The sequence below is a fragment of the Sciurus carolinensis genome, chromosome 3 (genome assembly GCF_902686445.1).
Source record: "Sciurus carolinensis chromosome 3, mSciCar1.2, whole genome shotgun sequence".
Taxonomy (NCBI): Eukaryota; Metazoa; Chordata; class Mammalia; order Rodentia; family Sciuridae; genus Sciurus; species Sciurus carolinensis.
Genome location: NC_062215.1, coordinates 24,889,663 through 24,900,127, shown reverse-complemented (window position 1 = coordinate 24,900,127; position 10,465 = coordinate 24,889,663).

Genomic DNA, 10,465 nt, shown 5'->3' with positions numbered 1-10,465 from the left:
AAAAATAGATGATAAAGGAGAAAGAATAAGCGAGCATTGTGTCTCACACTTGAAGACCCAACTAACTCCAAAAGTTGGGGTGAGAGGATCATTTGAGTCCAGGAGTTCAAGTCTAGCCTGGGTAACTTAGTGAGACTCTGTCTCAAAATAAAAAATAAAAGGGGTGGGAATGTGGCTCAGTGGTAAAGTACCCATGGGTTTAATCCCCAGTACCAAAAGAAAAATAAAGAAAGAAAGAAAGAAAGAAAAGAAAAGAAAGGAAGGAAGGATTTCTAAGGCAATACTTTTAGCAGGAAAGAGTAATTTGTCTTTGAGGATAGGAGTGTGGATAGTTGGTTGCAATACTTCCAGTTATATATGTTTATGAGAAACGTTTCAAACAAGGCACTGAGGCCGGGCACAGTGATGCACACCTGTAATCCCAAAGATTTAGAAGTCTGAGGCAGGAGGATTGCAAATTCGAGGCCAACCTGGGCAATTTAGCAGTGTCTCAAAATAAAATAAAAAGGACTGGGGATGTAACTCAATGATTGAGTACCCCTGAGTTCCATCCTCAGTACTACACACACAAGCAAAAGGCACTGAAAAGTTGAATGTAAAAAGAAAATACTAAGGAAAAGAAATCTGGTGTAATTATATTAATATCATGCACACTATCCTTTAAGCAAAAAGCATTACTATAGGAAAAAGGATCTTATATATATATCAATAAAATGTTCAAAGAGAATATAAAAATTCTAAAGTATATGTAATATGGTGAATATAGAGGGAAAATTGACAGAATAATCAGGAGAAATTCAGGAATTTACCATCCGGATGGGGATTAAACATCTCTGCTCTGGTGTGGCTAAGTGTCCCACAAGTCCATATATTAAAAACTTGGTCCTTAGCCTATGGTGCTATTGGAGGTGGTGGAAGCTTTGAGAACTGAGACTTAGTGGGATGGTTTAGGTCATTGGGGACAAGCCATTGAAGGGGATTTGGGGACACTAGGCTCCTCCTTGCTTTTTTTTTTTTTTTTTTCATCTAGCTATGAAGTGAGTGGATTTACTTTGCCACATGCTTCTGGCATGATGTGCCACCACACCCCCAAAATCAACCTGATCAACTGATCATGGACTGAAACTTCTAAAACTGTGAATCAAAAGAAACGTTTTCTTTTGTAAATTGGTTATCTCAAGTATTTGTAACAGTCATGGAAAGCTGACTAACAAGCTGGGCATGGTGGCACTCACCTGTAATCCCAGCAACTAGGGAGGCTGAAGCAGAAGGATCGCAATATGAGGCCAGCATCAGCAAATTAGTGAGGCTCTAAGCAATTGAGCAAGACCCTGTCTTAAAATAAAAAAAATAAAAAGGGATGGGATGTGTCTCAGTGGTAAAGCACCCCTGGGTTCTATCCCCAGTACTTCTACTCCCCCAAAAAAAGTTGTCTAACACACTGTCAGTAATTCAGATCAAACAGACTGGTAATTTACCAGGGCACAGAAGATTTAGATTTGAGCAACACAATTAACTACCTTCATCTATTGAATTTATATAGAACCCTGCAGTCACCAATTTTGAGAGCACACATTTTTTTTTTTCAAACACCCTCATGGGATATTTTTAAAACACTGACCACTTACTCGGCCACAAACATGCTTCAGTAAATAATCGATATCACCCAAACCACATTCTCTGACCACAATGTAATTAAGTAAGAAATCAAAATATTAAGGGCTGGGGAGATAGCTCAGTCGGTAGAGTGCTTGCCTTGCAAGCACAAGGCCCTGGGTTCGATCCCCAGCACTGCAAAAAAAAAAAAAAAAAAAAAAAAAAAAAAATTAAAGCCCACCCTCTTAGATCTTAGACACACAAAAAACTCAAATATGACCACTGATATCCATACCAAGAATTGGAGGGCAGTATCTAAAAAGGAGAGGGTGAAGATTCATGACAAAGAGTACCCCAAAGGTCTGCAGGACATTCTAGGCCATACAGGCCAGTGCATATACACATGTACATCCGCACACACACTGTCATCCCAATTCCCCCTAAACTGACCCCACTGAATATGATCCAACAACTTCAAAGGCAACTACAACTTCTTTTATTCCCACAGAAAAAAGAAATCCAAACTCATGTCCAGTAGTATCCAGAGGCAACATCCTGACATAGCTATTCCCCAAGTACAAAATCTCCAGGGATGTGTAGTCTTCTAGTTCAGGCTAGGTCTTGTTTTGGTTTTGTCATCAGTGAACCAAATAATACATATAACTGCCACCTGCTGCTACCTTATGCATATTTGGGCTTGCTCCCATGAAGCAAAGCCTCAAATTGTGGAAGGATCAGGACAGATTCATGAACACTGGTGTTTTTTGCAGGTGCAGGACCTACTCTCTTTTGAGCATCTGTGTTCATTGCATTTCATTCTGTTCACAGGGAAGAACTTCAGTGCGAGGATCTTAGCCATAATTTTCTTCCCTCTCTCTCTTGTGATTTAAAAATTTGTCAAGTTGTATAATCTGTTTTTTAATTATTTGTACATCCCCTAGAATTTTGCTGAACAAGGCATGTTCATCTAACTTTATTGATTCATTGAATTTTTTCTAATATCAAATGTTCCCAAATATCCATGCATATAGAAAGCATCAATTGTAAGATACATTTCCTTGTATATTTACTAACCATAATAATTTCCCAATTTTAATTGATTAGCAATACCTACCATTAATCACTATACCTACTATTAATCACTATGCAATAGTGGGAAAGAAAAAGACAATTACAATGTTTACCATTAAGAAAAGGGATGCCGGACTGGGGAGATAGCTCAGTTGGTAGAGTGCATGCCTAACATGCACAAGGCCCTGGGTTCAATCCCCAGCACCACCCAAAACAAACAAACAAACAAACAAACAGAAAAGAAAAGGGATGCCTCTAGGGAAGCATACTGGCCATTGGCCCAGGGGCTGTGCTGCATCTTGTTGGAAAAGTCTATACAGATAAATGACCAAACCAGCGAATCCTGTGGGCATGATTGTGTAACTTACTTCCTGGACAATGAGCTCCTTGGTTCCTCTGATCTGCCTGCTTAGAGCACTTCCTTTGTATAACAAGCATCCTTCAGAACTCCACAGAAGAGTAGTGGGTAAGGTTTCCTACAGGGAGCTGTTCAGGGCAGCCATGTACTTCCTACTGTTTCTGGCGTACATTGTATGTGAGTTTGGGAGTGAGTGCTCCTGCAGCCTTGGCTCAAGAAAATCTCAGGTCTCTGTTTGCCAGCATTATATTTTTTTTTCTGTTATTGCAATTCCTAAGAGATATTGACAGCTGAGCTTTTCATTTGGGAGATCTCTGCTAAAAAAAGTCCAAACTAGGAATATTGTCTTTGTTAATTCCTAGGCCTGGTAAACATTCAGAGCTGAGCTTGTGTAGGGGGTTCTGCTCATTCATCCCAATTCCTCTCCCACCGAGGGCCTCAGTCTTATGGTGCGTATAATATATATCAGAGATGGAGGTGTCTAATTGGAACCTGTCTTCTTTAAGCTGTTTTGGAAGGTTAACACTCCATCCTTGCTACATTTTCTAACTATTGGTAGATTTTTGTTAAAGGGGAAGCAATTGCACATTTGTCCAGCAGAGGGGGCTCAATGGGAGATAGAGACCAGAGGTTCATTCGTTGCTTGGTTGGTTGGTCCCTTTTTTCTTTTTCTTCACAATACTGGGGATTGAACCCAGAGCGCTTTACCACTGAACTTCAACTCCAGTCATTTTCAGTCTTTATTTTGACACAGGGTCTTGCTAAATCACCCAGGCTTGCCTTGAACTTGGGATCCTTCTGCTTCAGCTTCCTGTCTCTGGGATTACAGAGGCACCCTACCAACCCTGGCTTGAGGTTTAGTTTTTAAAACAAAAGTCACTTCTCTTACATATCACTTTTCTTTTTTAGTTGTAGACAGACATACCTTTATTTTGTTTATTTATTTTTATGTGGTGCCTCACACATGCTAGGCAAGTGCTCTACCCCTGAACCAGGGGTCACAGCCCACTTACCCATTACTTTTAATCCTAGGAAACCATTGGAGTTCTGCTTTCTAAATACATCCAGGACCTGATCGCCTCTCCAACCTCCAGCCTCATGGCTCCTGCCTGCACCCCTTCATTTTCTCACGTGGCTAACCCCAGAGACCTTCCATGGACTGCCAGAATTTTACTAACTTCCTTCTCATCCATCTTCAATTGAGCAGCCAGAGAGATCCCTTTAAGATATAAATATATCACTCTGGTGCTTAAAGTCCTGAAATGGCCTCCCATTTCTCTAGGAGTAAAAGTCAAAATCGTCCTTGCTCCCCATTGCCTCTTGACCTCGCCTTAGACTTTCCCCTGGATACTCTGCTCCTGCCCCCCCCACCTGGAATAGGACACCCCTGACCTGTTCTTGCTCTTCCTCTTTATATCTGTGTGACTCACTGCCTGGTTGTTTTCACGTCTTGTTCCAATCTTGCCCTTTCCTTAAGGCCTGTCTAACCTCCATGTTTAAAATCGCCATTTCCCTACTCTCCCAAAACTTCTTACCCTGCTGTGTTATTTCCTCCAGAGCACTACACTTAGCACTTTTTAGCATACTGTTCTATTCCACTAAACAAACAAATGTCAGTATTTGTTCTGTGTTTTATTTATCCTTTTTATACCTTCTGCAATATAAGCTCCTTAAGGGATTGTTGTCTGTTTTGTTCTCTGTGCTTAAAAAAGTTCCTGGCACGTGGGTGCTTGCTCAGTAAATACCTATTGAATGAATGAATCAATACCCTCATTCCAACCCCTAAGAGCTTACAGCTTTCTAATCAATACTACTACCTTCTAATGAATACTAACTTCATTCTTGGGCATGGGGGAGGCTTTGACTTGAGAGTCTTCTCACCATCTGGTCCCACCTGCCTCCTAGATAGGTCTTGACTGTGTAGTACCATGACTTCTCCAGTTTTACCGCACCTCTCATTACCCCCGCCCTTGGTAAGCCTGCACTTCTACCGTGCTCCCCCCTGCCCAGGAGGCCTTTCCCCTCCAGGACTGCCTGGAAAACTCACGCACATCCTTCACAGTTCAGCTTGAATGTCACTTTCCCATGATGCCTTCGCCTCTTTCCCCAAATGTAGTCTCTTTTCCCACTACTGCTGTGGGACTTGGTGCACCCTTCTATTCCAGTACTCATTGTACTGAGTTGTAATCATGTACTTAAGTGTCAGAGTTGCTGCTCTCAAATGGTGATTCCTAGAGGTATTTACCCATTGTTCCCAGAGCATGTATGATGTTCAAGAAATGTGAGTGAGCTGGGCGCGGTGGCCCACACCTGTAATCCTAGTGACTCGGGAGACTGAGGTAGGAGGATGGCAAGTTCAAAGCCAGCCTCAGCAACTTAGTGAGGTCCTAAGCAACTTAGCAAGATCCTGTCCTAAGATAAAAAGGACTGGGGAAGTGGCTCAGTGGTTAAGCATCCTGGGGTTCAATCCTGGTACAAGAAAGAAAGAAACGGAAGGAAGGAAGGAAAAAAGGAAGGAAGGAAGGAAGGAAGGAAGGAAGGAAGGAAGGAAGGAAGGAAGGAAGGAGGGAGGAAAAGAAATGTGAGTGAGTTGTAGGGGATTGATCTTAGCCTGAAAGAGGGGGGCTTCTTGCCTGCACCTTCACAGAGCAATCTCTAGAGGGCAGTCTCACCCCATACTTGGCTCCTCTAGTCTCCACCCAAATTGCTTTTTTTATCCTAGCTGCTTGGATGGATGGATGGATGGATAGAAGGATGGATAGTTGGATGGGTGGACAAACAGTGGCAGTCCAGTGGGCACAGTCCAGATGAGCTCTGGAGTTGACAAACTGTGGGACTGGGGCATCTACTCAAGATGCCTTAAGCATTGGAGGCACTGCTGGCCCGGCTCTTAGACACAGAGCTTCAAAGCCAAGGGACTATGATTAAAACCTGGAGAAAGGTAATTTGTTTTAAAATGAAAAAAGAAAATTGCAATATGGAATTGTATGAATATTAAAATGAATAAGCACAGAACAAAATATCATCCAATCAACTGCAACTTGTATATAGTTTAAGTAGAAATTACATTTCATGTGGGATGTGAGAGCGTTTCAATATTTTTGACATGATGAGGGCACCTCTAAAGTGATGAGGGGCCCTTGTGGCCCTTGAAAAGGCTCTGAGAGGGAGTGAACAGGATGGAGTATAAAGTTGAGCTGCAGATTCCCCAGCAGAGGGCTCAAGGCACCGCTCATGATTAGCTTAAGCATGTGGTGGTGAGTCTGAGACTGTCATCCCCCTGTTCCTGCTGGAGCCGGGAACCAAGTCCAGGAGGCTGCCCTTGATCTCAAGGTAAGATGGGAGGGGAGAGGTATTTCATCCATTAAAGTTCCTGTGCTGGAGAGGCACTGAATGTCCTCTGGAACTCCTGGTTCAGGGAATGGAATGGAGAGGAGGTGAGAGCAGATTCAATGAAGTCTGAATTCAGTCACAACCAGTCAGGGACTCTAATGTACTGGTGCACATCCAGGGCGACTCCTGGGAAGAGTCAGTGTTTTGAGTGAACCTCGTGAAGTGAGTCAATGTGGCACAGGGAGCAGAGTAGGTGGAGCATCCTAAAAGAGTAGGAAAAAAGGAAAAAGAAAACAGAGGGCACGTGCTTCCAGACTTAGAGAATTCCTGGAGTGTTACTGTGTCCTGTTTACACATAAAGGAACTGAAGTTCAGAGGGTTGATCATGATAATAGCAAGGACCACTTACTGAGTGCCCACTGGAGCCAGACACTGTGTATTGTCTCATTTCATCTTCTCAGTAACCCTAATCAGAAGTCAACGTTATTAGGCTCATTTTACAGACAAGGAGACTGAGATTCAGAGAGTTAATCAAGTTATTGAATGAGAGTCAGGATTGAAGGACAAGGCTGTCTGACTTTGAACTCAGGGCTCCTAATTACATCATCATACCCTCTTTCAAAATGGCCTGCCAAATTTCACCGCACTGTTAAGTGGCCAGATGTTAGGCTTTATATATTTTAACTCATTTGACTGAAGTGGGGACTATAATGATCACCATAATTTTATGAATAGGGAAATCAAAGCCACGAGAAGTTAAGTAGCTTATCTAAGGTTGACACCAGACAGTCTGGTTCCAGGGTCTGGGCTCTTGACCAGGATGACTTATTACTAGTCTATCTACTCTATGGAAAGAAGAGGTAAAACTTGGAAGAAAATTCAACTAAGGTTCATAGTATTTCCTCTGATGTTTCCTCAGGAGAAATTCAATGTTGAGTGAATGCCGACAGCATCATAGAACATTTAAAAATGTTTTGTTTTATTTTTTCAATTTTTTGGTCTGTGTTGGGGATTGAACCAGGACCTCATGCAGGCTAGGCAGGTGTCTGACCACTGAACTACACTCCCAGCCTACTTAAAAGATATTTTGTCAAAGTGTTTTTGCAAATAATGGTTCCTTTTTTTCTGTGACCAGCACCACTGGTCTGCTAGACTGCTGTTCAGTCCTCCAGTTAGGATTAGTAACCACTTTGTTGAGAAAGAGATGAGTGAGGGCCAATGTGGAGTTGGTCAGAAATTAGATGAAGTGATGGAAAGATCACCTAGGACTCTGGTCCCTAAAAGAATTCAAGGTTTTTGGGACCAGTTCTAGGATAGGCTTGTGGAAGTAGAATCAGCCTTTAGAGAAAGGAAACCTGTAAGGGGACACATTTATAATTAAGCACATGAACTCTGAAATTGAACTACCTGAAATTGAACTCTAACTCTATAACTATATGACCTTGAGTAATTGACTCAACCTCCAAACCTTGGTGTTCCATCTGTTTAATGGATGTATTAATTATGCCTTTCATGTTTACTCATAATTCCGTGATTAATATTTGTTACAGGGACCAAAATGACCAAATACAAAGTAACTAGGCCCCCAAGCACTTAATGTCTATTATTTTATCCAAATTAAAGGATACGTTATGCTTCAAATTTTAAGACAGTAGATCTTGTTAAATGTTCTTCCCACAATAAAAAAAGTTAACTCAGAAAAACAATAATACAAGAAAAGGAGGTTTTATGTAGTAGTTGGGGAAATAACAGCAAAAATAATCCTGTTGTTCAGGATGAATTAAGAGAGACTGAAGTTGGCTACGGAAGAATTTCCCAACCACAAAGGGTGTGGAACCTTGAGCGCATTGTGAAAGCTCACTCTCTTCCCAAGAGAGGGTTTCATCTGGGGTAGAGTCATTGCTGGAGGAGGGTCCTGGGTGAGATGCCCTGGCCACCGGCTGGTCTGTTTACCTTCTTGTGTTCATGACAGTCGATGAACACTGCCAGATAGAGCGCCTACATTCCCAAGACCTCCACTTACAGTTGTTTCCTAGATTTGAGTACATTTGTTTTAAATACATCGCTTGGACTTGACTCAGCTCTCCCCACTGGTTAACACAAACAGTTGCTTCTCTGGCTGAACAGGAGCTGACTGCAAAAAACCCTGGAAGGAAGGAAGGAAGGAAGAAAACAAGAGAGGTGGGGCTCAGTGAGGCAGCAGATATGACTTGGCTGGTGGTAGGGGATGGGATTTTCTTTGAGAGGATATGTCCTGCCTGAGGGTAAGCTGGAAGTCCAGAAAACTGGCAAAGAAAGAGTTACTGAACATCAGCCGAGGAGATGGCAGGTGGTGAGGGAGGCTCTGGCAAAGCAATTCTTATCTTCAGGGAAGTGTTAAGAGTCATTGTCACTTGCAGGGAATTTCCTGGACTATGAACTTTATTGCAGAGAGGACAAAATGGATGAGTGGGTGCAAGTTAGCCTCAAGCTCCACCCCATCCCTCCCATTCCTCCATAGCTGGGATCTCCATTTCCCCAAATGGCATATTGCTAACCTCTGCACGCTGATCCAGACTGGCCTCCAGTAGCTGTGCAACCTCCAGTGAGTCCCCAGCCTTGCTCAGCTGTCGCTCCCTCATCTATAAAAGGGGGTAATACTTATAGTAAGTGCTCAATATATATTGGGTTTAAATAATCATTGATAATTCTGGGGGCCAGAAATTTATATCGAGGAAATGGGACACAGAACAAAGTTTGTTCCTATTTTTGGGAGATGGTTAGAGGAACAAGACAGGCAAACATTGAAAGAGAAATAAATACTGCTGGGTTTGTTGGCTCAGGCCTGTAATTCCAGTGATTCAGGAGGCTGAGGCAGGAAACTTGCAAGTTGAAGGCCCCCCTGGACAGCTTAGCGAGACTCTGTCTCAAAATAATAAAAAATGGGGCTGGGGAGATAGCTCAGTCGGTAGAGTGCTTGCCTTGCAAGCACAGAGCCCTGGGTTCGATCCCCAGCACCGCAAAAAAAAAAAAAAAAAAAAAAAAAAAAATGAAGGGCTGGGGATGTAACTCAGTGGTAAAGTCCTCCTCAGTTCAACCCTTAGTACCAAAATTAAATAAAAAATAAGCAATTGGTTGCCTTGACTAATCAATGATCATGAGCAAAATCACCAATCTTGGGAACAATGTCTAGTTATCCTTTGTGGTATATTTTGTCATCTTTTTGTATTGGTTTTCTCTTCCTGGTCTGTGTTGAGATGGTATTCAAATGAATGGGTCCCCAGGGCTCCACAGGCTGACAGCAGGAAGCAGGAGTTGGGTAACAGGGTGGCAGCAGGACATTCTGACCCCTCTGGCAGATCCTGGGTAATTGGCCATTTCATTATGAAAGCACGGAAGGGAATGGCAGAGACAGGGTTGTGCTGGTTGAAGACCAGGCCAGGGGCACTGAGTGCAGGCTGGGGCACACGTTTACCAGGCTGCTCTATGTTCAGGAGCCAGGGAAGGAAGCTTCCAAAGAGGAGGGGCTTACTTGTGACTTGAGATTATTGGCTCAAGCAAAAGTTAGAGGATTTAAAAAGGAGAAATGAATCAGCACCAAGAAGTGTCAAGGCAGAGAAAGCCCTGGGGAACCCACAGAGCAAAGAACACAGCCCAGAGAGCAGATGTGGAAGATGGATCAGCCCCTGACAACGGATGTGAAATGTTGACTCAGTGAAAAGAGCCTGGTGTTTGTACAGGCCAAATGAGTGCAGCAGCTTCCGAGGGAGGTGCCATAGAACGCCCCTCAGGTCTAGAGGTTGCCCTCTGCACATGCTCTCTGCCGCATCTATTTCCTACCACTCCGACACTAGACACGGTTCTGTTGGAGTAGAGGACTCAACACTTGACACGGTTCTGTTGATCATCCTCCCACTTGGGGACCATAGGTGTGGCATGTCTCCATGTGTAGTTGCTTTTTAATATTATAATCAATATATCATTAGAAACTTATTTGAAAAACATTGGGAAGGTTTTATTGTATTGGGACACAAAATAGTACACAACAAAAATTTAGTAGTAATACATAGATAATATATATGAAAATAAACAATTGTAGCTATGCTCAAGTTAAAAGGCGTCTGTGAT